Source organism: Sprattus sprattus (assembly GCF_963457725.1).
Source record: "Sprattus sprattus genome assembly, chromosome: 2".
Taxonomy (NCBI): domain Eukaryota; kingdom Metazoa; phylum Chordata; class Actinopteri; order Clupeiformes; family Clupeidae; genus Sprattus; species Sprattus sprattus.
In genome coordinates, this window is record NC_137921.1 from 34622258 (window position 1) to 34629373 (window position 7116).

Genomic DNA, 7116 nt, shown 5'->3' on the forward strand with positions numbered 1-7116 from the left:
ATTCGTTGCAGTTCAGTCGCGGGAATTGTAAGTATCTCTAAAAGTAATTATTTTGACCGTTAATGTGGGGAGGTTAGCGATGTTACCATTGTTGCGTTTTGGGGAAATGTGTATGTAGTTTTCGCTAACAATAACTTGTAACATTAGCGTGTAAGACCTTGCCTCGTAGCCAGCTGGTGTAAATAGCTTAGTAGTTCGCTAGAAATGTGGCCAATGTGTGGAGGCTTTTTGTAAAAAGTATCCATTACATAGGGAATGTATTTCACGTATGTGTAGAACCTATTTCGAATGGCTGGCCTTATATACAACGGCGGGGAAAAGAGTCTGGAGGCAAGCATTACTTGTGCTTCATCAGCTTACTAACGTTACACTTATAAGCATCAATTTAGCAGCGAGGCTAGCTAGCTACTATGCTTCCATAGGTCTAAGCGCTAGCATAGTGTGACATGTTAAATCGTGAAGGAATATCCGACAATTGACCTATCGCTAAGCCCCGCCCCCCATTGTGACAGCTGCTAAATCGGACACTTTATCAGAGCTGACTAGAGTTTACAATGGCAGCTATCAGTGACAAAACTATATCCTAAGAGGCTCTAGACAACTTTTGGAGACAAAAGGACCTGATTTCGCCTAGAAGGCTTCAAAAGGGACTTATTTATGCAATGGAGGGATATGTATACAATTTAAAACTCGATATGGTGGATAACAAGCTTAAATTTGAGGCGAGAATTTACAGAGTTCAATGCAAGAGGGAGAAGCCTAACTCACGGTCATCGCGATTGCAGATAAATACATCCAATACCAGCATTGTTCATGCACCGCATGGGAAAGATACAATAAATTCACAGTCAGTTAATTTAACTAATCTGGAAGGCACCGAGATGTACACCTACGTTTATTAACTAGCTGGAACCTGCCCCTGACAGGACAGTGTCCAAACCATGGCTATGGTCCTAACTGTTTAGCTTGTTAATGTAACCTTTTTAATTACCGGCATGCGTGTGTTTCGTTCACGTTGTCATGTTAATCCATTATTAAACCTATCGTTTGTTTAATAAACTGTCCCATAACTGACAAAGTTACGCTAGCGCAGCTATTGAATCATTAACGTTAGCTAATTTGAACCAGAGATAACTTGCCTAAGCCTAGCATAACATCAGTGGTAAAAGTAAGCAGGTACTGTGAATAATGAGTAGGCCTATGCCTTTTATCATGTAGGCTTAGTTGATTGCTTTAGCAATGGGAAATTCTAACAAGAGTATGGCAGCTAATGAACGTAGCGTAGCGTTCACTGTGCGGTCTGTCACACAGCTTAATCCACCCACCGGAGATATTTTGGACCGGTCTTGTTTTCGTTTAGGAAATGAGATACAATATACCCCATTGCCTATCTTCTCACGATAACTCGTATCAGTGTTGTATCTATCCCATGCACATCGTTTGGCCTTTTATGTTGAAACTACATTACCACAATTAGCCTACACACTTGTTTTTGTCCCGTTGTGGCTTGGGGAAAGGGATGAAATATACCCCATTCTGCAGCCTATCGGGATACCTACTGTCGGTGTTACGTGTACCCCAAGCACATCGTTTGACCATGTTTTTTTTTTTTTTCATAAGCAACATCAATCGATCATTAAATTATTGAAAAAGGTCTCCTCCCTGTTGTTTTCAATGGAGTTATCGGAGACGATGTCCGAGTCCAGTTCAGGCTGGAATGTCATTGGTTCATCTGCGTTCTAAGGGCGGCGCTTAGCGACAGGTCAATTGTGTAGTGTGAACCGGCCATAAGACCTTGCCTCTGAGCCAGCTGGTGTATGTAGCGTGCCGTATGCCGTTAGTAGTTCGTCGTGTACAAGTTAGCGACATTAGCATCTTGTAGTGTGTAGGAGCCAGCTGACACATCAATTGCTAAAGTGGCCAACGAATTTTTGTGTGAACAGTTAGGCTAGCCTATTTAATCTTGGTTATTATTACTATTTAGAATGGCTGACCATACTTAAAACGGCAGTGAAAGAGACTTGAGCCAACAACAACTTTTGCCTCTATGAGTGGTGCGTGCGAGAGGATATTAGCATGCTAACGTGTTAATTTTAGCTACAAATTCGACTGTTGGCGTATGCAGTTAGTAGTTCGCTAGAATGTGATACCTTAGGCTAGTCATACTGTATGCCTTGTACAGCATTTAGTTTGAATTTGCCTACGGCAAACAATAAGAAGATTTCTGTGAAGTAGTTTGTTAGGACTTCGAGGTGTTGACACTAAAGAAACCTGAGGGGCTTTGTACAAGTTAGTGACATTAGCATCTTGTAGTGTGTAGGAGCCAGCTGACACATCAATTGCTAAAGTGGCCAACGAATTTGTGTGTGAACAGTTAGGCTAGCCTTCTTAATCTTGGTTAACGGTAGATGGTTCGTTTGGATGTCTATGAAGGGGAATTTGTGTCAAAGTATATAGTGTCTTTACGAGAAATAGTTTTCTCATCCATAACATTCCCTTGTGAAAATGCTTTGTGTTGGGGCGGAGGGAGGTTAGTCACCTGCAAATACGAAGGCAATTAGTCCTGCTGGTGACACCTTCGACACAACAATGATGGGGTCATACATGTTAAATGGGCACTTAATTGTTCATGAACGACGTGATTAGCAGCTAAGAGACTCACCTGCATTTACCAAAACATGCATAACATTGCTGCTCTCTTATTGTTTAGGCAAGCACCTCTACTCAGGGCCAGAGAGAGAGGCAAAGTGGACCTACATCCTGAACCATCTCCAAGACATCCACTCCCATGATGACCCTCTCTACCCAGTGTTTGCATCAGCCACACATTTCAAGGGACAAAAGCAAATGGTTGAAAGCAGGTATGTTCACCCAATTTGCATTGTAAATGTAAGGCTTGTGTTTATCTATACATGTATAAACAAACCAAATGACCAATGCCATAATCACTTTGAAGCTATAGTTTTTTTTTTTTTTAAAGGGACACCAGCCTTCTTCAAGGTAGAGAAGGCGTTGACTAACAGGAGGGTCCTGAAAGATGTGGGGAAGCTGAGCCCTCACTACCAGACCTCGTCGTTGGAGGCTTTCCACAGACTCATTCTGCGTTTTGCGCCCAAAAACGTAGTCTTTCCTTGTCTTGGAATGTTATGCAGGTAACAGTACGATAATCTTTTCTAAGAAATGTATACCTATTATGTATTATACTAACTATTATACACCCATACACACATGCTCTCTACCTGGCAGCCCTGCATTTCAATGAAAATGCTGGGCGTCCCCAAGCAACAAGTTCAGCTGGTGAGCCGCTATTTAAAGTGAACTTCCCAAAATATAAGAAGGGCGAGTGCACTGCAAAGCCTGTGAAAGCAGATCCAACCTTCCGTGACTGGCACAGGCTTTATTTCAAATTCCACAAAATCAAACAATGTACAAACAGTATGTGAAACATAAATAGCATAACATTGTCTTTTTTAATAGTCTTCATAATAAATATAATATAATTACCAAATAATTATAAAATAAAATAATATACAAAAATGTGCAACAATGTAAAAGTTTTGGATTGTTTTTTTGTATTATAGGGTACGTGGATAACCTCTTGGACCTCATCTTTGACAAGGTTTTTCAGAACCCGGCCTCATATGTGAATGAGCTGCTGAAGATCCCAATACCCGCGTTTCTCTCTGCCCAGTTTGAGAAACCTGACAAGCAGGAAGTTATAGACCGCTATGTGTCCAGGTTCAATCAAGGGCAGGTCTGAACCCCGTATACCTTCCCTGTGCATCAGGGAACACTCTGCGTATCTGGAGCACAACGCAAGAGCACTCTGATTCTTCGGCCCAGATAGCCCCAACACCAGCTAACAAAACTTCTGTACCTGTAACGTCTGAACAAATGTTACACTGTGTTTAGAGAATAAAAGGTTATACACATATAAAGTGTTCCTTTTTTAACAGTATGGCAATTGATAGCACAAAGTGTAATTTTGTAATCAATGTTTTTTTAATATACCTTTGTATTTATAATATACCTTGTATTTATTACCTATGTACCAGCCATTGCATTTAATAACTATGTTTAAAAAGCTCTATGGCATTCATTCTAGCAATCTTTCTGACAATAAAAGTGTATATACACAGTTTTGTGTGCCTTCAGTGTTTGATAAGTCACATGTCAAAAATTGACACATGTAAGAAGAGCAGTTAGCAAAGTAATACAGAGGGAAGGGTAATTTATTGTATTTTTATCCTTGGTCATATTTGTATTGCAGAAATTACTGATAACTCATGCATACAAAAAAAAAACTTACTGCTCTATTCCTCTTTCACGTAAATGCCCATAATCTGCCCTATATATGTTATGCATTCTGCAAAGAATAGACATTCAAACACACAGGTTCAAGGCCTGGATGGTCAACCATGCATGCTGCCGGGTTCTCGAGCTGAAGTATTCTTCTTGTAACCTTGAATATTGAGAGTAAGTGACGTGGAATATAAAACAGATGATGACTGCATATTTACAATGTCAATGTAATTCACAAATACTTCTACCTGTGGTATCTCCCTGCAGCATACATTTCCAGGCTCTGTAGGCATTTTAGCACACTTGCCACAAGTACACCTGTATAAACAAAGAGTATTATCAAGTGACAACCTTGCAGGTAAACTTTATTTGAACGTTGTGTTCATATTACAGACATAAGTCATCAAATACAACATTTTAAACGCTAATAAATGCAGGTAAAACGTTAGAGAGAGAGCCTGTACTTTTATCTAACCTGCGAGGACGTGGGTGGGCCCATTATACATCTACTATATGCAACTCCGGAGTCCTGAGGTAAGTTGAGTGAATGTTCACAACAGAACGTACTCATGTAGAAATTATATCTTTATGGCGTTCCCGTTACTTGCATTTACATAAACACTTACAAACAGGAACTTATAAACACACTGTATTTGCTACATACTCCTACATTCACACATGGTTCACGTAACTAGATTCACTTGCACCATTATGCTACCAACACCGCGAACTAGACTGTGGCCCATTAACAAACAAAAAAAGGAGGTTTACAAAGTTTACTCACCATTCAGAAACGTTTTGTTGAGCCCTAACTTCTTGAATATGTTCGGGAGCCTCTTGTTCTGCTTCTGGGTCTGACTCTGGCTCAAACAGATACGGTTGTACGATTCTATCTTCTGCATTAGCCATATTGTAGTTGGCTGTGCAGGCTAAGGCTAAGGAGGGCTAAGCGAGCGAATCTGTTGGAGGAGGGGGAGGAGTGAAGGGGAGGGGGGAGCTGGCTCATTAGCATTTAAAGGAACAGGCACTCAATACAGGTCAATCTGTAGGGAGCTGTATTTGACAGGGTGAAAAGGGTGCTGTATTAAATTATTCTTGTGGTATTTTGACCAAAATATTTTACTGGCATTTCATAAAGACCCCAAGGAACCATTTCAACTAGTGGTAAAATGGGCATACGATGGGTCCTTTAATACTTTTTTAGTCTGTTCATTTGCACGGACGGTTGCGCCACCTGACATTTTGGGGGTTTGAGATCCCAAAACATAAAATAATATCCTTTTTTCTGATTTCCTGAAAATGAATTCAAACTAAATAGATTTAATAGAATAAAGTGATGCATGTCATGAATTGATTCAAACTATTTAAAAATAAAATGATGCAGTCGGACACAAAAATATGCATGTCATGTCATTGACCCAAACCCGTTCACTCTCGCAACACGCGCACTCACTTCCGCTCAGAGAGAGAGAGAGAGAGAGAATGTTGTGTATTAGCTCATTACGAGAGAATAAAACTTCTCAACAGTGATGCTTAATGTGAGAGTGACTTAAAACATATTTTTCATGGTCCAGTAAAACGTTTGCAATTAAGTGACTCAAAACCCACCATTGCCCTTTCATGTCATAACAAACACAATGTTGCGACACCACGCTTCTCACTATTACTGCAACTCTGTTTAAAGGTCAGACTGACATCTGTTCACACTAGGTACATTCTGTGAGGAATGAGCACCACTGAACAGAAATCAATTGATTTTAAACGGGAATATGAAGACATTGTTTGGGCTGAAATATTGTGTGCCACTACTATCACCACTACTTAAATTACATGAAATCTTAATGTTCATTTCACATATGAACTGTATTAAATTATTCCAGATCTTAATAAAGTTTAATATTCAATTATTTGTATTGGATTTCACATAAATGTATACAATGACACAATAATAACCGACAATTTTACATTAAAGCTGGTCATGTGATGATGCATACAGATGAAATTTAAAAACAAATATACAATAACAACTCTAATAAAATATACAAAATAAAATGTAATAAAATAAATACATGAATACATTAATTACAGCTTTAACTCATGAGACTGTCCGAAGTAGTTTAAAAATGGCTGCCAAAACTTGTGATATTTCCAATAAAGTTTTAATAAAGTTGTTTAAAATACCTTTTCCATACATATGTAAGGTGCTAACAACATCAGGCCCAAAAACACTGTTGTAAATATATGTAAGAAAGTGTAATTTGCTTTTATTTATTAATCTGTGAAATAAACAAATGTTAATGTAAAATCACAAGAGTGTTATTTACCTTACAGAGACACTGTGCCCTTAAAGACCTCTCTGTACTAAGTGACATGCAGTAATGTCAGCGGTATTTTTAAAGCCATTGATCTTTTGTCATTTTGTTAAGCTGCAGTCATGAAAACAAGTGTATGTTAAAAATACCCAAGCCATCAGCTTAGAATTAGTTACTTTTTAAGTTGGTCATTATAATTGATGAAAAAGTCAAATATATATGATGTTTCAAGCTACATTCACATTTCACATGGCAAACTGGACATATTGATCGTTTTCTCAGTGCAAGAAATACAAAAAATATCAAAACAGATAGCCACCACCCTGGTCACATTAACACGGTCAGGTTAACCTGATTTGGCCAGAACATTTGGGCACAACGTGTGTACAAAGGAGGGTCAAATGATAGTTAATAATACATTTGAGATTGAAAATCTCAGCAAAATTTTAAATATAAATGGGGACCACTTGTTCAGAAGGTTGTTCTTTACATCAATCGAGCC